This window comes from Pristiophorus japonicus, chromosome 1 (genome assembly GCF_044704955.1).
Source record: "Pristiophorus japonicus isolate sPriJap1 chromosome 1, sPriJap1.hap1, whole genome shotgun sequence".
Taxonomy (NCBI): domain Eukaryota; kingdom Metazoa; phylum Chordata; class Chondrichthyes; family Pristiophoridae; genus Pristiophorus; species Pristiophorus japonicus.
The window spans coordinates 439198737-439225587 of record NC_091977.1 but is presented as its reverse complement, the minus strand read 5'-3'; the positions used below and the strand labels follow the sequence as shown (position 1 = coordinate 439225587).

Sequence of the window (26851 nt, the reverse complement as noted above, 5' to 3'; positions counted from 1 at the left end):
GGTTCCCTCTGATGTTTCCTGCTAATCTTTTCTCCTATTCTCTCTTAGCCTTTCATACATTCAGTTCCAATACCCACTGCACGCTCTATTCTGCCTGGTTTTCTGCATCTGGTTTTTTGTACATGACATTAGTCGTAAACCTCCTTTTTTGGTTTTATTTTAACTCTTAATTTTGTGTGAACCTAAAAAAGTTTCTTAAAAATGTTAATTATTATTAAAATGGACAAATTTCACACTGCACAAAATTAAAATTAGTTCTCCAAGTCCTTAACATTTGTTTAGCAGTAATAACACTGTCAAAACTCCACTTACACATAATCCATTTGGGTCGAACGATAGTGAGGAATTTAACACTGCGGAAAAGCCGAAGTTTTCATCAGTTTCAATGATTTGGCTGGATACAATGTTTGCCAGCTCTGTTGGGAGCGGGGTGGGGGGCACAGCGACCCTGTTTCAGAGCTGCCAATGACTGACCACAACTTCAGGATTTCCGCATGCGCCAAATCCCGACAATGCGGTCAGTTTTAAAGGCGGAATGACGGCGAATGCCACCCATTTGGCATCATCCCGACTGCAAATTCCATTATCTTTGATCGTTACTGGCAGTCCCCCTCCTTTCTTTTTTCTTCCCTATCTCTCCTGAATACATTGTAGCCTGGAATGTTTCGTTCCTGTTCCTGCCCATATTTAAGCCAGATCTCCGTTATAGCCACTACATCATACCCCATATGGCAAGTTATAGCTCGTCAAGCTTATTTGCAACACTCCTCGCATTAACATGCATGCAACACCATGCTATTCTGCTTTGATTTTTTTTTCTCTCCATTTACTTCCTGCTTTACTGCACTATTCTTTGTCTCTCCTAGTTTTCTATGCACCTTGTTTCTCCTCTCTGTTACAATGTCCTGGTTCCCCTGACCCTGCCAAATTAGTTAAACCCTCCTCACAGCACTAGTTATCCTCCCCATGAGGACATTGGTCCCAGCCCTGTTTAGGTGCAACCTGTCCGACTTGTACAGGTCTCTCCAAAGCCAGAACTGTTCCCAATGCCCCAAGAATCTGAAGCCCTCCCTCCTGCACCACTTCTCCAACCACACATTCACCTGCACAATCTTCCTGTTTCTGTACTTGCTCGTATGTGGCACTAAGAGTAATCCAGAGATTACCACCTTTTGAGGTCCTGTTATTTAATTTTTTTTCCTAGCTCCTGAAACTCTGCCTGAAGGACTTCAACCCTTTCCTACTTATGTCAGTGGTTCCACGATAGACCATGACTTCTGGCTGTTCCCCTTTCCTTCGCAGAATATCCTTCACCTATTCAGTGATATCCTTTACCCTGGCACCAGGGAGGCAACTCACGTTTGTAGTTGCAGAAACGCCTCTCTATTCCCCTGACTATCGAATCCCATGTAACGACTGCAGCGCTACACTTTCTTGTCCCCCTCTATGCGGCCGAATCTCACATGGTGCTGTGGATGTGCTTTTGACTACACTCCCCCGAGGTGTCATCACCCTCACTGGTATTCAACACTGAATTTATGAGTGCCACACTCATGGGATTTCAGCACTGCCTGCCTTTTTCTTGCAGCCTGCCTGGTGGTCACCCACTCTCTCTCCCCCTTGAACTCTCTGTAGCTGCGGGGTGACCATCTCCTGAATTGTGCTGTCCATGAAACTCTCAGCTTCCCGTTTGTATTATAGTGAACCCAGCTGTCCCTCAAGCTCAAACTCTGAGCTTGAACGGTTGGCGCACTCCCTGTTTCTGTCGTTTTGCACTGGAGTTCCCACATGGTAAATGATGTTCATGCGACAGGCCCCAGCTGTCCTGTCATGTTAGCTAAGAGTTATGCAAAATTGTTTGTTTAGCTTTAAGGCTATTTAATTGTTCACCGATGTGATCTCTGGTCACTAAATAACCAGGTTCGAGTGCAAACCAATATGGTGGATATATTGTGTCTAATCAGAGTTTAAGATGGAATGTAACACATTAGTTACACAGTAAAAACATACGACTGTAATAATAGTTGAAATCGCTCCGATCGGACAGACGGGTGACACATGAGCAATTCTGTTATTCCTTTCGTCTAGGGCTTCCTTCACTCTCTCTCTCTCTCTCTCTCTCTCTCTCTCTCTCTCTCTCTCTCTCTCTCTCTGTGGCTCCAAGTTTCCACATGATTTGCTCCTGATTTTTAGGAGCAACTGGTGTAGAGCGGAGTATCTTAGAAATCGGAATTCTCGTCATTTAGTTTGCTCCAGTTCTAGTCAGTTAGAACAGTTTCACTTTGGAACAGAATTTTTTTTTTCAAAAGGGGGCGTGTCCGGCCACTTACGCCTGTTTTCAAAGTTTCGTCAGTGAAAACTTACTCCAAACTAACTTAGAATGGAGTAAGTGAAGATTTTTGTACGCTCGAAAAAACCTTGTCTACACTTTAGAAAATCAGGCGTAGGTTACAAATCAGGCGTATGGAATGGGGGGGGCTTTAAAGGGAAGTTTACAAACATTAAACACTTCAGTTTTACAAATAAAGAGCCATCATCAATAATAAATGATAAATACATCAATAAATCAACCAATAAATCAATCAAAAAAAATTAATAAGCAATAATTTTTTTTAAAAAATCAATAAATAAAACATTTTCTACTTACCGACTGCAGCACCGGAAGCCCTCCAACAGCGTGCTGGGATGCCCCCCCCCAGTGTGTCTCTGTCAGTGTCTCTATCTCTCTGTCTGTGTCTGTGTTTCTGACAGCGAGGGGAGGGGGAGGAGGGGGGTAGAGGGAGAGAGGGGGGGAGGGATGGGGAGAAGCGGGAGAAAGGAGCGGGGGGGAAGGAGATTTGGGGGGGGAGGAGATTGGGGGGGCGGGGAAAGGAGAAGGGGGAGGGAGGCTGAACGGGCCAGGCCCGAGACTTCGGGCAGGGCCTGGCCCCAGCACCAGATTTACAGGTAGGTGGCGTTGGGTCGGGTCGGGGGGAGCGCGGGTCGTGGGGCGGGAGGTCAGGTCGGATCCAGTCCGGGGGTGGGGGGTGGAGCGGGAGTCGGGTCGGTGTCGGGTCCGGTCCGGGGGTGGGGGGTGGAGCGGGAGTCGGGTCGGTGTCGGGTCCGGTCCGGAGGCGGGGGGGAAAGCGGGAGTCGGGTCGGTGTCCGGTCCGGAGGCGGGGGGTGGGGAGCGGGAGTCGGGTCCGGTCCGGGGGTGGGGAGCGGGAGTCGGGTTGGTGTCAGATCCGGTCCGGAGGCGGGGGAGCGGGAGTCGGGTCGGGTCCGGTCCGGAAGCGGGAGTCGAGTTGGGTCGGGAGGAAGCAGGAGCTGGCTGTGGGAGGAGCCTTATTCACGCAGCCCCAGTGAGGCCATTCGGCCAGGGCTAGGGGCTGCATGCTTCGGCCCCTCCCTCACAGATTTGGGCGCCTGGAGCTACTGCACATGCGCGCCCACTGTAGCGTGCATGTGCAGAGGTCCCGGCACTGTTTTCAGCGCAGGGACCTGGCTCCGCCCCCTACAGCTCCTGCTGCGCTGCGCCGAGGGCCAGAGGACCTGCCGGGAGCTGGAGAATCTGGAGGGTTTTTTTAGGCGCACTTTGTGGCGCGAAAAACGGGCGTCCAGGTTGGGACTGCGCCGTTCTCGGCGCGGCTCGAAATTTGGGCCCTGTGTGTCTCTCTCTTCCTCCTTCGCCCTCGTTCCGTCTGTGAGTACAAGCTTCTGGGAGGTCACATTGAACCTATTTTTAGGGGTGGGCTGGAACTGGAATATTGACCAGACCTTTTGACCTATCCAATACTGTAACATGTTCTTTGTCTCGATTCTTGTTTCAAGAGCCCGCCCTAAAGATGTCTTGCGATTTTGGTCATAAGTCATCGTTTATACCTTCTCGAAGTCGCTTTTCTGTGGAATTCCTTTAATCTCTCTCCCTATTCTCTCATACAATCAATACAAAGCCGAGTCTTCTATCCTTTGAACTTATGAAGCCAAACTAGAGCTTTCTTACCTTAACCGGTCATCAACTTCTTTACAATGTAGCAAACTGTTTATGTTAACTCCTGCTAACTTCCTTCTTAAGTGTTTCTATGCAAATTGTCTTAAAGATACATAAACAAACTGAAGCTTTAACTTGAAAACCACAGATAATTAGCATTTCTAAGCATTCTCTATCATTCTAAGGAGACACTCTGTCTCCAGTTCAAAACAACGATTTAAAACACAGCATCCATATCTGCTTTATACATTCACATCAATTTTATACATTTTTAGGCACCTTTAGTTTCTAACACCTAGCACTAAAAGATTAAAATGTTAACGACTGAAAACATTATTAATAAAAAACACAAACCAATATACTAAATACTTAAACTAACCTAATTAACATGGACCACCAAATACTTATCCTAGATACTTAATCTGCAATTTCTCGGTTGTCTGTGGTTGTTTTTGTATGGTCGCTACCGCTCTCGTCGCTTGCACTGGTGTTGTGCTCCTTGGGCTTCCCACGATGCGATCTGATTTCTTTATATATTTACTGTTTAAATTACTTAGCACCTCCTTCCCACTCTCACCAAAATCTAGTTGCCATTCTGTTGAGAGGAGCTGTGTGTACAGAGCTGAGAGAACCGACTAAACTGAGTTTTCCCTTACTATGTTCCTCTTTGGAGCAAGAACTATCTCTAAGTTAAAGAACATCTACTCCCAGACCTCAATGTAGTTTTATTGCTGGGCACTAGCCCCATGATTTTTACTTGCCTCCTGATTCTACTTATGACAGTGCAGCTGAGATCAACAAATTATTGGGCCTAAGTTTCCGCCCCCTGTAAGGTGCGCCGACTTTCTAGAATAAAAAGGGTGCCGAAAAGTTACCTTCTAATTCTCCGAGCTCTTCAGGACGTCTTTGGCCTCGGCGTAGCGTAGCACAAGGGGTGGGGGGCGGAGCCAGGTCCCGGCACTGAAAACAGTGCCGGAACCTCTGCACTTGCGCGCTAGAGTGTGCACGCATGTGCAGTAGCTCCTCGCAACCCGAATCTCTGCGATGCTGTGTGGGAGGGGCCCAAAGCACGCCGCCACTAGCCCTGGCCGAATGGACTCCCCAGGCATTGAAGATGTGCTTAAATAGTTATCGGGATTCGGGCTTCCTAGAAACACCCACACTGATTATCGCTGGGATGATGATCATTAACAGGGCAGAAAACTCGCACACAACTCCTGCTGACAGACGCAGCTTGCCCCATTTAACAAGACTATAAGTAGGGTGTGGGTCCTTTGATCATTCTGATGTTCTCATCTCCCACAAGGTCTAAAGAAGCAATCAATACTTTTTGAGCAGCATCAGTGAATCATTTTTCTTAAAGGTGGAGCCACCAGTTCATTAGACATATTAAATGCCTGTCATTTCATAATCCTTTCTTGTATTGATAAGTTAGATTGTTATATTTTACAAGAAGTCATAAAAATCATTATTGCCCTGTATTTTCCAAATGGGGCAAGGAGGGAATGACTGCTTATACATGAGATTCATTATTAATTTGATTAGTCTAATGAAGTTCTAGTGATACAAAACATGAGCTTTCTTTTTGAAGAGGTGGATCTAATTAATTTAAATTATATTTAAAATTTTGCAGCACTGACTGAATCATATGAAACTGGATATAGGTTTGCAGAAATTATGCAAAATTTGCCTAAAGAGCATTTTTATTTTTGATGGAAAGTGTATTTATAAGCTACCGATTTAAAACACAAATATTACTTAATTGTTGTCAATTTTATTTATTTTTCAGAATGTGATTATTGAGAAACTGTAAAATACAGTGCATCAATTGGACATTTGCTGAAAATTTGAATGAGCTCTGATCCCAAGATCCTAATACTATGCTGGTTCTTAAAGTAATCAGGGAAATTTGTTGGGAAGGATAACTAGGTTTGACTGTGTATAAAGATACAATAAACAAACAAGATTCAACTGTGCATATAAATTAAGCTACTTTGCACTCTCTTGCTCAGTAACACTTCTAAGCCAGTTCCGTCAATGAAATCAGAAGCTTAAGTTTAAACACAATTTCTATAGAGAGGCAGACATAAAAATTACATATGTACTCACTTCAAAACTAAAAACTGGCTGATAACTTTAGAACTGTTGACAGATTCACTAAAAGGCTAGCCACTTAAAAAAAAACTACAACTGAGAAACAGCACTAAATAAAGGACTATGGCACTTCTTCAACTTAAGTTCCTTTTTATTACATTTAACCTCAGATTTTTGATTGGCATTTTGCCATCATCTTTGGCAATTCACTTTCTTTTACTTTGTATCAACAGAAAACCAATAGCCATGGTATATGACATGCAAAAGTAGTTACCCTATGCGGGTACAGTAGGGCATGAACTTGCCATGACTTAAGCTGCAACTATATCCGGTGCTCATGCCTTCTCCAGCTGAAGGTAGCACTTCAGTTGTGACTGATGGGAGAAAATGCTTCAAAATAATCATTTGACCACAGATCAGATCAATTTTGGATTGAATTATATCAGTGGCATTATATTAATGGACAATCAGGTGAAGGATAGTTACATAGAAACACAGAAACATAGAAAATAGGTGCAGGTGTAGGCCATTTGGCCCTTCGAGCCTGCACCACCATTCAATAAGATCATGACTGATCATTCACCTCAGTACCCCTTTCCTGCTTTCTCTGCATACCCCTTGATCCCTTTAGCCATAAGGGCCATATCTAACTCCCCCTTGAATATGTCCAATGAACTGGCATCGACAACTCTCTGCGGCAGGGAATTCTACAGGTTAACAACTCTGGGTGAAGAAATTCCTCCTCGTCTCAGTCCGAAATGGCTTACCCCTGATCCGAAGACTGTGTCCCCTGGTTCTGGACTTCCCCAACATCGGGAACATTGTTCCCGTATCGAACCTGTCCTGTCCCGTCAGAATCTTATACGTTTCTATGAGATCCCCTTTCATCCTTCTAAACTCCAGTGTATAAAGGCCCAGTTGATCCAGTCTCTCCTCATATGTCAGTCCAGCCATCCCTGGAATCAGTCTGGTGAACCTTCGCTGCACTCCCTCAATAGCACGAACATCCTTCCTCAGATTAGGAGACCAAAACTGAACACAATATTCCAGGTGAGGCCTCACTAAGGCCCTTTACAATTGCAGTAAGACCCCCCTGCTCCTTTCCTCAAATCTCCTAGCTATGAAGGCCAACGTACCATTTGCCGCCTTCACCGCCTGCTGTACCTGCATGCCCACTTTCAGTGACTGATGAACCATGACACTCAGGTCTCATTGCTTTTCCTAATCTGCCGCCATTCAGATAATATTTTGCCTTTGTGTTTTTGCCCCCAAAATGGCTAACCTCACATTTATCCACATTATACTGCATCTGCCATGCATTTGCCCACTCACTTAACCTGTCCAAATCACCCTGCAGCCTCTTCGTATCCTCCTCGCAGCTCACACCGCCACCCAGTTTAGCGTCATCTGCAAACTTGGGGATATTACACTCAATTCCTTCATCCAAATCATTAATGTATATTGTAAAGAGCTGGGGTCCCAGCACTGAGCCCTGCGGCACTCCACTAGTCACTGCCTCCCATTCCGAAAAGGACCCATTTATCCCGACTCTCTGCCTCCTGTCTGCCAACCAATTCTCTATCTACGCCAGTACATTACCCCCAATATCATGTGCTTTGATTTTGCACACCAATCTCTTATGTGAGACCTTTTGAAATGCCTTTTGAAAGTCCAAATACACCACATCCACTGGTTCTCCCTTGTCCACTCTACTAGTTATATCCTCAAAAAATTCCAGAAGATTTGTCAAGCATGATTTCCCTTTCATAAATCTATGCTGACTTGGACCGATCCTGTCGCTGCTTTCCAAATGCGCTGTTATTTCATCCTTAAGAATTGATTCCAACATTTTCCCCACTACTGATGTCAGGCTAACCGATCTATAATTACCTGTTTTCTCTCCCCCTCCTTTTTAAAAAAGTGGTGTTACATTAGCTACCCTCCAGTCCAGAGGAACGGATCCAGAGTCGATAGACTGTTGGAAAATGATCACCAATGCATCCACTATTTCTCGGGCCACTTGCTTAAGTACTCTGGGATGCAGACAATCAGGCCCCGGGGATTTATCAGCCTTCAATCCCATCAATTTCCGCAACACAATTTCTCGCCTAATAAGGATATCCTTCAGTTCCTCCTTCTCACTAGACCCTCGGTCCCCTAGTACATCTGGAAGGTTATTTGTGTCTTCCTTCGTGAAGACAGAACCAAAGTATTTGTTCAATTGGTCTGCCATTTCTTTGTTCCCCATTATAAATTCACCTGAGTCCGACTGCAATAGACCTACGTTTGTCTTCACTAATCTTTTTCTCTTCACATATCTATAGAAGCTTTTGCAGTCAGTTTTTATGTTCCTGGCAAGCTTCTTCTCGTACTCTATTTTCTCCCTCCTAATTAAACCCTTTGTCCTCCTCTGCTGAATTCTAAATTTCTCCCAGTCCTCAGGTTTGCTGCTTTTTCTGTCCAATTTATATGCCTCTTCCTTGGATCTAACACTATCCTTAATTTCCCTTGTTAGCCACAGTTGAGCCACCTTTCCTGTTTTATTTTTACTCCAGACAGGGATGTACAATTGTTGAAGTTCATCTATGTGATCTATAAATGTTTGCCATTGCCTATCCACCGTCAACCCTTTAAGTCTCATTTGCCAGTCTATTCTAACTAATTCACTCTTCATGCCGTCGAAGTTAGCTTTCCTTAAGTTCAGGACCCGAGTTTCTGAATTAACTGTGTCACTCTCCATCTTAATAAAGAATTCTACCATAATTATGGTCACTCTTCCCCAAAGGGCCTCGCACAACAAGATTGCTAATTAGTCCCTTCTCATTACACATCACCCAGTCGAGAATGGCCAGCTCTCTAGTTGGTTCCTCAAAATATTGGTCAAGAAAACCATCCCTAATACACTCCAGGAAATCCTCCTCCACCGCATTGCTACCAGTTTGGTTAGCCCAATCTATATGTAAATTAAAGTCGTCCATGATAACTGCTGTACCTTTATTGCACACAACCCTTATTTCTTGTTTGATGTTGTCCCCAACCTCACCACTACTGTTTGGTGTCTGTCCACAACTCCCACCAGCGTTTTCTGCCCTTTCGTATTCCGTAGTTCCACCCATACCGATTCCACATCATCCAAGCCAATGTCCTTCCTTACTATTGCATTAATTTCCTCTTTAACCAGCAACGCCGCCCCACCTCTTTTTCCTTTCTGTCTATCCTTCCTAAATGTTGAATACCCCTGGATGTTGAGTTCCCAGCCTTGGTCACCCTGGAGCCATGTCTCTGTGATGCCAATTACATCATATCCATTAACTGCTATCTGCGCAGTTAATTCGTCCACCTTATTTCGAATACTCATCGCATTGAGGCACAGAGCCTTCAGGCTTGTCTTTTTAACACTCTTTTCCCCTTTAGAATTTTGCTGTAATGTGGCCCTTTTTGTTTTTTGCTTTGGGTTTCTCTGCCCTCCACTTTTACTATTCTCCTTTCTATCTTTTGCCTCTGTCTCCCTTTTATTTACCTCTGTCTCTCTGGATAGGTTCCCATCCCCCTGCCATATTAGTTTAACTCCTCCGCAACACCACTAGCAAACACTCCCCCTAGGACATTGGTTCCGGTCCTTCCCAGGTGCAGACCATCCGGTTTGTACTGGTCCCACCACCCCCAGAACTGGTTCCAATGTCCCAAGAATTTGAATCCCTCCCTTCTACACCACTCCTCAAGCCACGTATTCATGTGAGCTATCCTGCGATTCCTACTCTTGACTAGCACGTGGCACTGGCAGCAATCCTGAGATTACTACTTTTGAGGTCCTACTTTTTAATTTAGCTCCTAGCTCCCTAAATTCGTCTCGTAGGACTTCATCCTGTTTTTTACCTATATTGTGGTACCGATATGCACCACGACAACTGGCTGTTCACCCTCCCTTTTCAGAATGTCCTGCACCCACTCCCGCTGTACTGTGCCCAGTTCCACCCTTGGGATGTGCTCTTCAACATCCACTTTCTTTCATTTTTGTCCATCTTTTCATGCCAATTTTCACTCCCGAAGACATTAATTTCTTGCTGGGGTACAGTTCAATGTGTGGTTCAGTACCTTGCCCGGTGGCTATTGATGTGGGAGCCTGGGCAGTGAGCTTCAGTTATTTGATTGTGAGGAGTAGCGCAGTTAAGCCTGAGCCTGACCTCGTCTGACGTCCACACACAAGTCAGGGGAGCAGATAGGTGTTTCTGCGGCTGCAGACATGAGTCCAGGATGGTGTGTTGCCTCCCTGATGCCAGGGTCAAGGATGTCGCTGAGCGGCTGCAAGACATTCTGGGGCGGGGAGAGGGTGAACAGCCAGAGGTCGTGGTGCATATTGGTACCAATGACATAGGTAAAAAGAGGGATGAGGTCCTGCAGGCAGAGTTTAGGGAGCTAGGAGCAAGATTAAAAATCAGTAATCTCCCGGTGCCGCGAACTCGTGAGTACAGAAATAGGAGGATAGAGCAGATGAATGCATGGCTGGAGAGATGGTGCAGGAGGGAGGACTTTAGAATCCTGAGGTATTGGGACCGCTTCTAGGGGAGGTAGGACCTGTACAAACCGGATGGGTTGCACCTCAACAGAGCCGGGACCAATATCCTTGCGGAGGTGGAGTTTGCTAGTACTGTTGGGGAGGGTTGAAACGAGCTTGGCAGGGGGATGGAAACCTGAGAATAGATTCAGTAGGGAGGGAAGTAAAGCTGGAATTGGAAGGCAAAAACCTATCAAGTGAATTTGAAGGACAGAGGAAACAAGGGCAAGTAAGTCGTCAACAAGGAGATTTGACTGTACTAAATGGTATATCCTTCAATGCAAGGAGTGCAGCGAATAAGGCAGAGAAGCTGCGAGCACAGGTAGACACTTGGGAGTACGATATTATAGCTATTACAGAGATATGGCTAAAAGAGGGGCAAGTATGGCACCTCAACATTCCTGGCTTGCAGGCTTTTCAGAAGGGTTAGAGAGGGGGTAAAAAGGGAGTGGGGGTTGCAGTATTGATCAAAGAAACTATTACAGCTGTGAGAAAGGATCATCAAATGAGGCCATATGGGTCGAACTGAAAAACAAAAAAGGGGTGATCACACTGCTGGGAGTGTACTACAGACCCCCAAACAGTGAGAGGGAGATAGAAGAGCAAATGTGCAGGCAAACTTCTGAGAAGTACAAACACTATAGGGCAGTAATAGGGGATTTCAATTATCCTAACATTAACTAGGATAAATTAGTGTGAAGGTTATAGAGGGTGCGGAATTCCTAAAATGCATTCAGGCGAACTTTTTTAGCCAGTATGTCGCAAGCCCAACACGGGAGGAGGCAGTTCTGGATTAGTTTTCGGGAATGAAGCTGAAGGGGTATCAGTGGGAGAGCATTTAGGTGCTCATGACCATAATTCAATTAGATTTAAGGTAGTTATGGAAAAGGACAAGGATAGACCAGGAATAAAAGTTCTAAATTGGGGAAAAGCCAACTTTGCTAAGCTGAGAGGTGATTTAACCAAAGTGGACTGGAAACAGCTACTGAAGATAAATCCGTGTCAGAGCAGTGGGAGGCATTCAAGGAGGAGATTTGGAGGGTTCAGACCAAATATGTGCCCTTAAAGAAAAAGGGTGGGACTAACAAGTCTCGAGCCCCTTGGATGTCAAGGGACATAATTGGACAAAGAAAAAAAGTGAGATACCAAGGGCTAAATACTGCAGAATCTCTAGAGGAGTACAGAAAGTGCAGGCTGAAATTAAAAAAGATATTAGAAAAGCAAAGAGAGAGCATGAAAAATACTTTGCAAGTAAAACCAAGGAAAGCCCAAAGATGTTTTATAAATATATTAAGAGCAAGTGGATAGCTAAAGAAAGGGTAGGGCCATTTAGAGCCCATGAGAGTACTTAAGAAAATGGCCCTAGAAATAGTAGATGCATTGGTGGTCATTTTCCAACATTCCATGGATTCTGGATCAGTTCCTGTGGATTGGAGGGTAGCTAATGTAACCCCACTTTTTAAAAAAAAAAGGAGGGAGAGAGAAAACAGGGAACTATAGACCGGTGAGCCTCATTGTGTTCCGAACACAGATGAGACTGCACACAAGGAGGTTAAAGTAACAGTGACCTCAGTCTTTAATAAGACACTCAAGAGTGAGGAACAGGCTTATGTACAGTGCTCCCAAGGGATGCTGGGATCCATTGGGACTTCAGGGGATGAGCTCCCTGGTGGGGGAACGTGGGAGTGCATGCTTTACAGATACACAACATCACTCGCCGCCGCCCACCCCCCCCCCCCGCTTCGCCCAAAGTCAAAGTGAAAACTATTTACAAGGTGAGGCAGTCGGGAGCCTTTTTTTCCCTTGTGGACCGCCTCGGTACAAATGTCTGTTCTGGTGTGTTGGCTGACCACACACCAGAACAGACATTCTGGGCTGGCGTGTTGTTGACCCTGCAGGGCTGCTAGGTGAGCCTGGGCTGTTGGGCGTGATGGGTTTGTTTTCCTGGTCCGGCGTGGTGTCATTGATCCTTTGGGTGTGTGTTGTGGGCTCTCAAAAGGTGGTGTCTGCTGTGGGTTGTTCAGGGCAGTCTGTGAACCGCAACCTCGTTTGGTCCAGATGCTTTCTGCAAATTTGTCCATTGTCCAGTTTGACGACAAACACCCTATTCCCTTCTTTAGCTATCACCGTGCCCGCGATCCACTTGGGAGCATGTCCATACGCGACCATCGTTTACATTTTGTTGCTGCCGCCTGCTCTCTACCTGATCATGCAGGTTGGGGTGAACCAGCGAGAGTCTGGCTTTAAGTGTCCTTTTCATGAGTAGCTCAGCTGGGGGCATCCCTGTGAGCAAGTGGGGTCTCGTGCAGTAGCTGAACAGTACTTGGGACAGGCAGGTTTGGAGTGAGCCTTCTGTGACTTGTTTAAGGCTCTGTTTGATGGTTTGTACTGCCCGCTCTGCCTGCCCATTTGAGGCTGGTTTAAACAGGGCCGAGGTGACATGTTTGATCCCATTGCGGGTCATGAATTCTTTCAATTTGGCACTGGTGAAACATGGCCCGTTGTCACTGACCAGTATGTCAGGCAGGCCGTGGGTTGCAAACATGGCCCTCAGGCTTTCAAAGGTGGCGGTGGCGGTGCTTCCCGACATTATTTCACATTCAATCCATTTTGAAAAAGCATCCACCACCACCAGGAACATTTTACCTAGAAACTGGCCCGCATAGTCGACATGAATCCTCGACCATGGTCTGGAGGGCCAGGACCACAAACTTAGTGGTTGCTCAACTGAGCACATACGCTGCATTGCCGTACATAGAACTCTAAGTCAGAGTCGATACCGGGCCACCACACGCTTTCATCATTACTGTACCCGGGTGTGTGCTGTGGAGATCCGAGGTGAACGTCTCCCTGCCCTTTTTTGGTAGCACTACGCAGTTACCCCACAACAGGCAGTCTGCCTGAATGGACAGCTTGTCCTTTTGCTGCTGGAACGGCTTAATTGGCTCTTGCATTTCAACGGGGATGCTGGCCCAGCTCCCATGCAGTACACAGTTTTTTTACTAGGGACAGCAGAGGACCTTGGCTGGTCCAAGTCCTAATCTGGCTGGCCGTGACAGGTGATTTATCATTTTCAAATGCTTCCATGACCATCAACAAGTCTGCGGGCTGGGCCACCATCAAGAAGTTTGCAGGCTGCGCCATTTCCACCCCCGTGGTGGGCAATGGTAGCTGACTGAGAGCATCCGCCCAGTTCTTGGTGCTTGGCCTGTGGCGGATGGTATAGTTATACGCTGATAGCGCGAGTGCCCACCTTTGTATGCGGGCTGAGGCATTCGTATTTATTCCTTTGTTTTCAGCGAACAGGGATTTGAGGGGCTTGTGATCGGTTTCCAGCTCAAGTTTGAGGCCAAATAGGTACTGATGCATTTTCTTTACCCCGAACACACACGCTAATGCCTCTTTCTCAATCATGCTGTCGGCCCTCTCGGCCTTAGACAAGCTCCTGGAAGCATAGGGCGACAGATTGCAACTTCCCCGTAACATTAGCTTGTTGTAATACACGCCCGACTCTGTACGACGACACGTCACATGCTAGCACAAGTCTTTTACACGGTTTATACAATACAAGCAGCTTGTTGGAGCATAAAATGTTTCTGGCTTTCTCAAAAGCAATTACTTTTTTTTTCCCCCACATACCCGGTTCTCACCTTTGCGCAATAACACATGTAGGGGTTCTAAGAGGGTGCTTAACCCAGGTAGGAAGTTACCAAAATAGTTGAGGAGTCCCAGGAACGACCGCAGCTTTGTGATGTTCTGTGGCCTGGGCGCGTTTCTGATAGCCTCTATCTTGGCGTCTGTGGGCCGAATGCCGTCCGTCGCGATCTTTCTCCCCAAAACTCCACTTCTGTTACCATGAAGACTCATTTCGACGACTTCAGCCGCAGCCCTACGCGATCCAGTCGCTGAAGGACCTCCTCCAGGTTTTGTAGGTGCTCGGCCGTGTCCCAACCCGTGACCAATATGTCGTCCTTAAAGACCACCGTGTGTGGTACCGACTTGAGTAGGCTCTCCATGTTTCTCTGGAAGATCGTTGCAGCCGACCGAATTCCAAACGGGCATCTGTTGTAGATGAACAGTCTCTTGTGCGTGTTGATGCAGGTGAGGCCCTTCGAAGACTCCTTCAGCTCCTGCGTCATGTAGGCCGAAGTCAGGTCGAGCTTGGTGAACATCTTGCTTCCTGCCAGCGTCAAAAATAGGTCGTCTGCCATGGTAGTGGGTATTGGTCCTGTAGCAAGAAACGATTAATAGTTACTTTATAATCGCCGCAAATCCTGACCGTGCCATCATTTTTGAGTACTGGAACAATCGGGCTGGTCCACTCGCTGAATTCCACTGGGGCAATGATGCCCTCGCGTTGCAGCCTGTCCAGCTCGATTTTCACTCTCTCCCTCATCATGTGAGGTACCGCTCGCGCCTTGTGGTGGATGTGTCGTGCCTCTGGGACCAAATGGATCCGCACCTTCGCCCCGGAAAAGTTTCCAATGCCTGGCTCATAAAGGTTAGGAAATTTGTTAAGAACCTGGGTACATGAGGCCTCATCGACATGTGATAGCGCTCGGATGTCATCCCAGTTCCAGCGGATTTTACCCAGCCAGCTCCTTCCAAGCAGTGTGGGGCCATCGCCTGGGACAATCCAGAGTGGCAGTTCGTGCACCGTGCCCTCGTAGGTGACCTTGACCATGGCGCTGCCCAGGACAGTGATAAGCTCTTTGGTGTACGTTCTCAGTTTCGTGTGGATGGGGCTCAGGGCTGGTCTGAATGCCTTGTTGCACCAGTCTCTCAAACATCTTTTTACTCATGATGGATTAGCTAGCGCCAGTTTCCAGTTCCATGGCTACAGGTAAGCCATTCAATTTTACATTTAGCGTTATAGTTGGACATTTCGTCGAAAATGTGTGCACCCCGTGTACTTCAGTATCTGACACCTCTCTCTGAGGCTCGAAATTGCTTTGATCCACCATGGACCGATCTTCCTCTGCCACATGGTGGTGAGCAGGTTTTGTAGTTTGCAGCTCGTTTGCAACTCGGAGGTGCCCCATTGTTCCACAGCTCTTGCAAACATATCCTTTGAAGCGGCATGAATAGGCTGAATGGAAGCCTCCACAACGCCAACTAGGTGTGAATTGCCTTGCATTCATCCTTTGTTGGGGACTCTGAATCATCTGGGTCACCTGAGGCCTGCTGACAGTTGCAGACTCATGGGTTCTGCCCTGTACATTTCTGCTCGCAAACACAGTTCCAGTTAATTTATGAACATTGCTGGCACTTGTGTGCTGAGAGATTTGTTTGGTGTTATCACTGGTGGACATAAACGCCTGTGCTATCGCAATGGCCTTACTGAGGGTCGGTGTCTCTGCAGTCAAAAGTTTTCGTGAGATGGTCTCGTGGCCAATGCCCAGTACAAAAAAGTCTCTGAGCATTTGCTCCAGGTAGCCACCAAACTCATATTGTCTTGCAAGTTGCCTTAGCTTGGCGACGTAGCTCGCCACTTCCTGACCTTCAGATCGCTGGCACGTATAGAACCGATACCTTGTCATCAGCATGCTCTCCCTCGGGTTAAGATGCTCCCGAACCAGTGTACACAGCTCCTCATATGACTTATCTGTAGGTTTCACCGAAGCCAGAAGATTCTTCATGAGGCTGCAGGTTGGTGCCCCCGCAGACTGTGAGGAGGACCGCTCTCCTTTTTGCAGCGCTTCCTTCTCCGTCCAGCTCGTTGGCTACAAAGTACTGGTCCAGCCATTCGGCATAGGCTTCCCAGTCCTTTCCCTCCGAGAACTTCTCCAGGATGCCCACAGTTTGCTGCATCTTTGCGTTGGATTCGTACTCTTGTCGCCAGTTATTGTGTTCCTAACATAGATGAGGCTACGCACAGGGAGGTTAAAGTAATTATGACACTCCAGACTGAGGAACAGGCCTTCGGGGCCGGCTTATATACAGTGCTCCTAAGGGATGCTGGGATCCCTTGCGACTCCCTGGTGGCGTAACATGCGAGTGCATGCTTTACAGATACACAACACTCCTGACTTCGGTGGTGGGGAAAATGCTGGAGTCAATTATTCAAGATGTAATAGCAGCGCATTTGGAAAACAGCAACTCTGAACACCAACATCTCCCAGTCTCCCACCATTTAAAAAATATGCTGCTTTTCTGTTTTTCCTACCACAGTGGATAACTTCACATTTCTCCACATTATGTTCCATTTGCCATGCTCTTGCCCACTCATTTTGCCTGTCTGTATCCCCTTGTAGCCTCTTTGCATCCTCCTCACAACTTGCATTCACTCCTAGCTTTGTATTATCAGCAAACTTGGATATATTACATTTGGTCCCCTCATGCAAATAAGAATATAAGAACATTAGAAATAGGAGCAGGAGTAGGCCATTTGGCCCCTCGAGCCTGCTCTGCCATTTAATAAGATCATAGCTAATCATTGATATAGATTGTGAATAGCTGGGGCCCAAGCACCGATCCTTACTTGGGCATGGAATCTTTCTCATCTGTTGTTCTCAGAAAAAAAGAAAATGGTAAGACATTGTTTGACTTGTGTATGTTGTAGAATGTGCGTTGTGCCCCGGAGTGGACGAAATCTGCACTGCGACTCCGGGAGGAGCTCCTCAGCCATGGGGAGAAGATGGTTGAGGAGGACTCTAGTGACGACTTTCCCAGTGGTTGATAGCGGGGAGATTCCTCTGTAGTTGCCGCAGTCGGACTTGTCCTCTTTTTTAAAGATGGTCACGATCACTGCATCTCTAAGATCTCCCGGCATGCTCTCCTCCCTCCAGATGAGAGAGATGAGGTTGTGTATTCGCGGCAGCAGTGCCTCTCTGCCATACTTCAGTGCCTCAGCAGGGATTTCATCCGCTCCCATAGCCTTGTTGTTTTTTAGCTGTCTTATGGCCTTTTGTACCTCGTGCAGTGTTGGGGTCTCACTCAGGTGGTGGTGGATAGCATGCTGCGGAATGGTGTCGAGAACACTCGAGTCAAAGGCAGAGTCTCCATTGAGGAGAACTTCGAAGTGCCCTTCCAGCGGGCCCTGACTGCCTCGGTACTCTACTCTCAACTCGTCCACGGCAAACGAGCCAAAGGCAGGCAGAGGAAACGTTACAAGGACACCCTCAAAGCCTCCCTGATAAAGTGCGACATCCCCACTGACACCTGGGAATCCCTGACCATAGACTGCCCGAAGTGGAGGAAGTGCATTCGGGGGGGTGCTGAACTCCTCGAGTATTGTCGCCGAGAGCATGCAGAAATCAAGCGCAGGCAGCGGAAGGAGCGAGCGGCAAACGAGGCGCTCTGCCCACCCTTTCCCTCAATGACTATCTGTCCGACCTGTGACAGAGACTGTGGTTCTCTTATTGGGACTGTACAGCCACCTAAGAACTCACGCTAAGAATGGAAGCAAGTCTTCCTTGATTCCAAGGGACTGCGTATGATGTTGTAGAATATAAAGCACTTTGCTGTTTGTGTTCCAAATGGATCTGAGTTGACATGGGGCTCACCTGACACTATAATGCCTTATGATGCTATCATCTGCATTCTGAGATGCTACAGTGTTGTCGCACATTGCAGTCTTTGTGTTATCATATGTATTCCCAACAGATTCAACTTTGTCTGGTATTAAACAAACTATTTCAATCACAAAATTTGTGACATTGCAGTTCCCAATGCTCCAAGGATATTTTTGATCTCTCCTTACCAAGTAGTTTTAAAAAATCCATTCACGGGATGTGGGCGTCACCAGCAAGGCCAACATTTATTGCTCATCCCTAATTGCCCTCGAGAAGATGGTGGTGAGCTGCCTGATATAACGGAGTGGCTTGCTGGGCCATTTCAGCGGGTATTTAAGAGTCAACCACATTGCTGTGGGTCTGGAGTCACATGAAAGCCAGACCAGGTAAGGATGGCCGATTTCCTTCCCTAAAGGACATTAGTGAACCAAATGGGTCTTTACAACAACCCAGTGGTTTCATGGGCATACTAGCTTTTTATTCCAGATTTATTTAGTTAACTGAATTTAAATTCCCCAGCTGCCGTGGTGGGATTTGAACTCATGTCTCTGGATCATTAGTCTTGGCCTCTGGATTACTCGTCCCATAACTTAACCACTATGCTACTGTACCCATATTGCTTTCTGTTTTAGACATCTGCAATGTGAAAATATTTGCATATTTACTATTCTAATATATGGACAGTAAATTTCAACCAACACTGAAGAGGCGTGCTGGAGGCTTACTTAACTATCAGACTTGAAAGTGAACTAAAGTCTCACTTCTCTTCTTAACTAGCAAAGCATTCTGTGTGTTCCTACTCTGTCTGCAAATGTTAATCTAAGTTGCTCTTTGATGCTTTTGAAAGTCAGAAACTCTGGAACTGTACTGTGCAGACTGCTATGTAACATCAGTCAACACCAGAGTTGGAAAGGACACTGACACCTGGGGAGGTGTAATCGGCAGAGTGGGGGTAGGGAAAGCCAACTTCAGTGACACCCTCCTCCTGACGAAATGCTGAAAACATGGCCTCGTCATAACTAATAACCTGTTCTGTCAGAAGGACAAATACAAAACCTCACGTCAGTACCCTCGCTCCAAGCACTGGCATCTGATAAACTATGTCATCGTCCAAGCGAGGGACTGCAAAGATGTGCGCATTACCTGCGCCATGACAAAAGCTGCCAACTGCTGGACGGACCACCACCTAATTCACTTTGTCATCACCATCAACATTGCCCCAAAACAGTGACGGCAACAGAAACAATGCCACAAGAAAATCAATGCCAGAGCACTCAAAGATCCTGCTAAGAAAGCCCTATTCAGCTAGCTCCTCGCTACCAACCTGATGACTCCCAGAGATGGAGTGTCCACAGTGCCTGGTCTGCCCTCAAGGCTTCCATAATCAGCACCTGCAAAGAGTCGCTTGGTTACTCAACCAGGAAACACCCAGACTGGTTTGACGAGATTGACCAGGAGATCCAGGAGCTAATATTGCCACAAGCGCAAGGCATTCTTGGACTGGTAACAGCAACACAACTCGAGGGCAAGAAAGCAGCTCTACAGATGTCTGAAGGCCGAGGTCCGACAGAAAACCCGCGACCAAAAGAACAGATGGTGGGTGGAGAAAGCACAAGAAATCCAGCAGCTGGCCGACAACCACGACCTGCGAGGATTCTGTAGCGCAGTCAAGACCACCTATTGCCCAAGCATCCAAGGCCTTGCCCCACTGCTGGCCAAGACCGGAGAGGTGCTCATCAAGGACAGAGAGGCGGTCAGTGCCCGCTGGAAGGAGCACTCCGAGGATCTCCTTAAGAGACTCTGTCTTCGATGTGAGTGTCCTCTACTCTACCGCGCAGCATGCCACCCGCCACCATCTCAGCTCAACCTCAGCCTGACACGAGATTGAAAAGGCCATCCGCCAACTGAAGAACAACAAGGCATCAGGAGCAGATGGAATCCCCACTGAAGCACTAAAACATGGCGGAAAAGCACTACTGGCACAGATTCGTGACTTCATCTCTCTTATCTGGAAGGAGGAGATCATGCTAGGAGATTTCAGAAACGCTGTAATTGTGACCATCTTCAAGAAAGGTGACAAGTCCGACTGCAGTAACTGCAGAGGAGTCTCCCTGCTATCAACCATCGGGAAAATCGTCGCAAGAATCATCCTCTGTCGCCTTCTCCCTATGGCTGAGGAGCTCCTCCCAGAGTCGCAATGCAGATTCCACCCACTAATGGGCACAACGGATATGATCTTCACCGCGCGGCAGATACAAGAAAAGTGCAGGGAACAGCACCAACCCTTGTACATGGCTGCATTTGACCTCACAAAATCCTTTGACACTGTCAACCGTGAGGGATTATGGAGCATCCTCCTCTGATTCAGCTGCTCTCAAAATTTTGTCACCATCCTCCGCCTGCTCCACGATGACATGCAAGCCGTGATCCTGAAAAGGTTGTAGAGGCAGAAACCCTCAACACATGTTAAAAGTACTTGGAAGTGCACTTAAAGAGCAGTAAGCTACAAGGCTATGGACCTAGTGCTGGAAGGTGGGATGAGATTGGGAAGCTTTATTTCGACTGGCATGGGCCGAATGGTTACGTTATCTTTAGTAAATGTTGTATATATTGCCATGTGACTCTCAAGCGCATTATGTCTGGAATTAATAGTCATCGCAATATTATTTTGAATTCCAGTGTAGAGGATAGTTTAATAAAACTCTGCACTCATTGTAGTCCTGTTTCCTTGCAAGTGTTCTTAATAACTATAGCTGATTCTTGCTTCCACATAAAGCACCATCGGGTCTTGCTCTTGTCTGCCAAAATCGTTCACTATTCTGGAATATAAACCCTGGCTTCTATTCTCCACTGCTAACCATCTTTTTAAACCCCTCTCCCCAGTATCCACCCTCACCTCCGACAATAAGTGTGAGGAGCTCATGGACCTGTTTGCTTCAAAAATTGAGACCATCCGTTCAGTCACCTCTGCCTCAAATCTGCCATCATCATCCCTCTCCTCAAAAAACTAACACTCGACCCCTCCGTTCTTGCAAACTACAGCCCCATCTCCAACCTCCCTTTCCGCTCCAAAGTTCTTGAACGTGGTGTTGTCTCCCAAATCTGTGCCCATGTTTCCCGCTACTCCATGTTTGAAGCCCTCCAATCCAATTTCTGTGCCTGCCACAGTACCGAAACGGCTCTCATCAAAGTCACAAATGACATTCTTTATGACTGTGACAAAGGCAAGCTATCACTCCTCATCCTTCTTGACTTGTCTGCAACCTTTTACACGGTTGACTACTCTATCCTTTTCCAATGCCACTTGACCGTCGTCCAGCTGGGTGGGACTGTTCCATTCTTACCTATCTAAATCGTAGCCAGAGAATCACCTGCAACAGCTTATCTTCCCGTCCCCACATTGTTACCTCTGCTGTCCCCGAAGGATATGTCCTTGGTCATCTCCTATTTCTCATCTTCATGTTGCCCATTGCTGATATCATCCAAAAACACAACATCAGTTTCTACATGCATGCTGATGACACCCAGCTTTACCTCACTACCACTTCTCTTGACCTCTCCACGGTCTCTAAATTGTCAGATTGCTTGTCCGACATCAGTTCTGGATGAACAGAAATTTTCTCCAATTAAATATTAGGAAGACCGAAGCCATTGTTTTCAGTCCTCAAACTCCGCCCCCGAGCCACTGACTCCATCCCTGTCCCCGACTTATGTCTGATGCTGAAGCAAACTGTTCGCAACCTTGGTGTCATACTTGACTCTGAAATTAGCTTTCGACCACACATCGGCAGCATAATTAAGACTACCTAATGTTGTTGACTGCGTGCATAGTGGGTCTGCCATCAGCACTCAGAACTGTATGTGTTGTGATTCCTTTCATTCCGATGACATGAGAGACATACTTTTTGTGACCCTTGTGAGCTATCGTTGGATCAGCTGCCTCCTGTCCTCTGCCAATAAACCTGTGGAATGGTTCCGTTCATCTGTGAGCTTTGAAAGTACAATCAACTTTCAATGAATAAATGGACAGCTATTCTAGAAGATAAACATAAATTGAGGAGACTGGCACATTTTCTTAAGATTGGCTACCAATAGATCTGTAAGATAAAAGAAGGAAAGGCCTTGCAACTTAATTAGTCACATTCTGTGCATTTATCTTTCTGTGCTCAATTTTCCCCAATCATCTGCGCCGTTATTTGGGTGTGCACCATTTTTTTTTGGGAGTAAATAAAAATCTCCAAGTTTTCCCAAAGTTTCTGCGCCAGCATAAATCACTTGGTATGATTTTTTTTTAAGTTACGATTTTTTTGCACTCGGACACAGGGGCTCGGGGCTCGGGGCTCGGCTTCCAAACAAGCCCGGGGCGGGCGGTGAGGTGGAAGCCGAATTGAACTACCAGCCACTTATATTTCTTATATAAGGGATGAGAACTCTTCGGTTATAAATGATCAATTTCTAAAAGCTCTGTTTTCATCCTGAATGCTGTCCACCTCAGCAGCTTCAAAAGAAGCCCGGGGCAGGGGGGTGGAAGCCGAGCCTCTGTATCTGGGTGAGGGAGCGATTCTGCCGGCCAACACTCCGACCCTCGTGCCCAGTCAGCAGACGTTCGGTGGTGGGGTGGTACTTTTTTTTTTTTTTAAAAAGTCAAAAATTCAAGAATTTGTTGTCCCAAATGTCTTCATTGAATGCCTAGCTTCGTGTTCTAAGCAAGCCTATTGCACATGCGCAGACCAGGGTGTGGTCGATACTAGGGCGTGCACCTTGGAGAAAGAGAGGAAAGAAGAGGTGTGAGTGCTGTGTCCTGTTTTGAGGTTGTTGCAAAACTACAATTTAATTATGGGGGCAATATTGACAATGCCATACATCGTGCAAGCCTTCTGCATGATGGTGCTGCGGAGGGGAAGATTGATTCTGTAGCATCACCTGAGGAATCTCGGAGCATGTAGGATGATGGGCAGGAGGTCTTGCCCACATCGGGTATATCGAGACGGGCATTCATACCTGCACCTGAGTGATGCAAACTGTGTGAGAAGGCTGCATTTTCGCAAAGAAGTTGTAACCAAGATCTGAGTGTTAATGAAAGCAGACCTGCACCCTCAAAGCGTCAGGAGGACTGCTTTGTCAGTTGAAGTAAAGGTTATAACTGCACTTTCATTTTATGCATCTGGATCATTCCAGGCCATAACTGGGGATGTGTGCGCCATTTCTCAACACGCAACACATATTTGCATTCTGCAGGTGACTGCTGCACTTTATGCCCGGAGGAATGACGATATAAAGTTCTCCAAGACCGCCCATGCAATGTGTGACAGGGCTGTGGGCTTCTCCAGGATTGATGGCTTCCCCAAGGTACAGCACTGCATTGAATGTACCCACATTGCCTTGAGAGCATCTTTTGGAGGATTCCGAGATGTTCAGGAACAGAAAAGGTTTTCACTCCATTAATGTGCAACCCGTCTGTGATGACATGCATCGCATCATGGCAGTTGATGCAAGATACCCTGGGAGCACCCATAATGCGTTCATCCTACGTGAGAGCGCTATATCTGCCATGTTTCAGCAGCAGCCAGAAGGGCAGAGCTGGCTGCTGGAGGACAAAGGGTATGGTCTCGCCACCTGGCTCATGACGCCCATACGCGTAACCTGGACGGAAGCTGAGCGGTAATATAATATGTCGCACATTGCGATGCGCAGCATAATAGCGAGGACCATTGGCATCTTGAAGAAGCGTTTCTGATACTTGGATCATTCTGGAGGCTACTTGCAATACTCCCCTGAGATTGTCGGTCAGTTCACTGTTGTCTGCTGCATGCCATCATGAGGCAGCAGCAGCTGGTAGTAGAAGACCTGAGGTGAGAGTGGCTGATGATGAGGAAGATGTAGATGACGAATAGGACGAGGAAGCCTTGCAACTACCTGAACCCGGAGCACGACGGCGGAGGTGGGCTGTCGTGCTCCTTTAACGATTGCTTGAGCCTTGCGCCAGCAGCTCATCCGTGAACGCTTTGCTGCCTGAAGCCTCAGCGGCAGCTATTCGAATGGACCATGTTTACTGTTTGGACCTGTTCCGTAATGTTGTGTTGTGTGAATAATGGAACAAATAATGTAAATGATTCAGTTAGATTTTAAAATATGGGGCTAAAATTGAGATCAGAGGCTTCCTGCGGGCAATTGCCTCTGACCTGAAACGTTTTTACGAATTTACCTGGTGGTCTCAGAGGAGCGTGGGATTCCGTTGAGGAGGCCTTCTCTTTCCGGCACTGCGAAGCACGCTCCTGTCCTCCTGGTTCCCACGCAGATGGTGCAGTCATGTGTGACTGCTCAGCCAATCGGGTACAGTATTCCACAGTTTTCTCATTAATTGCACTGAGAATTCCGTATCCATGAGATCTCATTGCTATTAATGAGAGAAAAGAAACAAACACACTAAACACATATATAAAAAAAATAAAAAACACACCTCACATAATTAAAATTAATTGAAATTAAAGTTAATAAGTATCTTAGAGAAATTTTTTTTTCGAGTTTTTAAAGTTTTTTTAATTATGGTTAAAAATAATGTTTTTTTTAATTTAATTAAATTATATTTTTGTATGTTTTTAAACTCTTACGCCTGTAAAAGTATGCTATGCACTTGCTTTTATCAGGCGTAAGAATTTTGAGGACATTTGCTGGGCAAGATATGGGTAAACTGCAATCTTGCCCTTGCAAATGTCCTCGCACCTGATATGCATTGCATCTGTCAAGCTCCAGCTTGACAGATTGGAAAAGCCGGTTTTCAGTGCATTGTGCGTTGAAAACCGGCTTTTGCGATGCCTTCCCGGGTCCGTAGACACTCAGTACGGACCCGGGGAGGTCGGGATTTCCAGGCCTATATTTTATTCAAAATTTTAACACTTGTTTGTACTTAACTTTAATAAAAATATTCTGATATCAAACTTTAAACTATTCAGTTAAGATCACTTGCAAACTTTAAGATCACTTACAAACTTTTAAACTTGTAAATTTACATCACTTACAAAAAACTTTTAATTTGAGAACAGTTACAACAGTAACAACAATATTAATAACAATGACAACAACAGCAGCAAGCAAAGGCTGCACCCATCTCTCCTCCACCTTATTCTAAGACCGCCCGCTGCACTTTGTCTTGTTGACTCAACCCCTGCCCACTGCGGTGGCTCAACGATTCTCAGGTTGGTACCAAGCTTATTCTTTCGGGCATCTCTGGTAATGTGCACTTTTTGATGGGAGGTGTGGGCAGGCGGTAATGTGGAAGGTCCGACTTGGGCCTCTTAAGAGGTTGGTCTAAGGATTGGAGTGGTAGTGGCAGTTGATTCCGTCAATGGCCGCGGGGTCTGGCATGTGTTCCCTTATTGCAGCAGCTATCTCCGACATTCCCTCCCTCATGTACTCCGCCAGTTTCTCAACAACCTGCGACATTCCCTCCCTTGTGCACCGACAATGTATAAGCTACCTGCGTCATTCCCTCCCTCATGCGCTGATCGTGTATTAGATGCTGCGACATTCCATCCCTAATGTGCTTGGACAGTGCTTCCATTTCTCGCGAGAGTGTTGTTACTTCTCCCGACAGTCCCGATACCTCATCACCCAGCCCACCGATGGTGTCCAGGAGTGATCATGTAATGCCAATGCTCTCCCCACTCATTGCCATCATCTGAACCACATCTGTTAAATCCTGCATCTCAGGAGAGCGCTGTCGAGCTCTCCTTCCCCTCCTCACCCTGGGTGTGGCTCGCTGCACCCCACTGGGACCCGCAGCCTCGGACGGTGGGGCCCTGGTTGAGGCTCGCTGCACCCCACTGGTACCCGCAGCCTCGGACGGTGGGGCCCTGGTTGAGGCTCGCTGCACCCCACTGGTACCCGCAGCCTCGGACAGTGTGAAACCATGAAATGTCTGAACACCTGCACCACTCAGAAAAGGAGCTGGCAGCTCAATGGGAGGCACCTGCACCTCCTCCAGAGTGAGTGCAAGAGTACGGGCTTCATCCTCCCCCCTCCCCCTCACCCCATGCTCTTTGTCTGGAAGGTAGGATTGGAAGATGTTCTCCTCTTCAGGCTCGTCCGCGTCTGAATCATCATCTTTATCGGCTTCAGCTTTGTCAGGGTTGGCCTCAAGTTCTGCAAAATATAACAGAACTTTACAAATGGTTAGCAGCAGAGGAGGGGGCAGGGTGGGTGGCATGAGTAGACTCTCACATCGCAGGCAGCAGGCTCATTTGAAGGACCACGATGAATGATAGCACATTGCACCACCCGAAGCATAGCTGACGGAGACATCCCCATGAACCGAAGCATAGCGAGCCCGCGCAGTACTTAACATTTAGCAAAGCCAGACTGTGAAATTTGCAGGACTTACCCTCTCCCTCGAGTGTGGGCCCAACTTGTGCAGTGGTGGTTGTTTTTCTCTAGGCAGGACCCATTAAAGCAGCGACCCTGTCTTCCAAGTGTGTCAGTGGGTGCAGATTTGTCGGGCCTCCTGTTAGAGTTTTCTCTCTTTTGTTGTGTGCCACTTTCCTCTGCAAAGATAAAAATGTAACTTTTTAGAGAGGGTGTCTTTCTGCTGGGTGGGACATACAGATCATATAAATTCGATGGTGGCACAAGATTCCTCAGAGATCCTCAGAAGAGCTAATGCGCCAGGCAGAAAGGCAATGATAGTAAAGGTGCAGCTAAGGTGGATTGGTCACTTAGTGC

General features: G+C 46.9%; 1 protein-coding gene across 7 annotated transcripts in view; it reads left to right on the top strand.

Annotated features, from left to right (window-relative positions):
* trappc9 (trafficking protein particle complex subunit 9) overlaps positions 1-26851 on the top strand; it is a 1402808-nt gene that overhangs the window by 619058 nt on the left and 756899 nt on the right. The window lies entirely within an intron of this gene.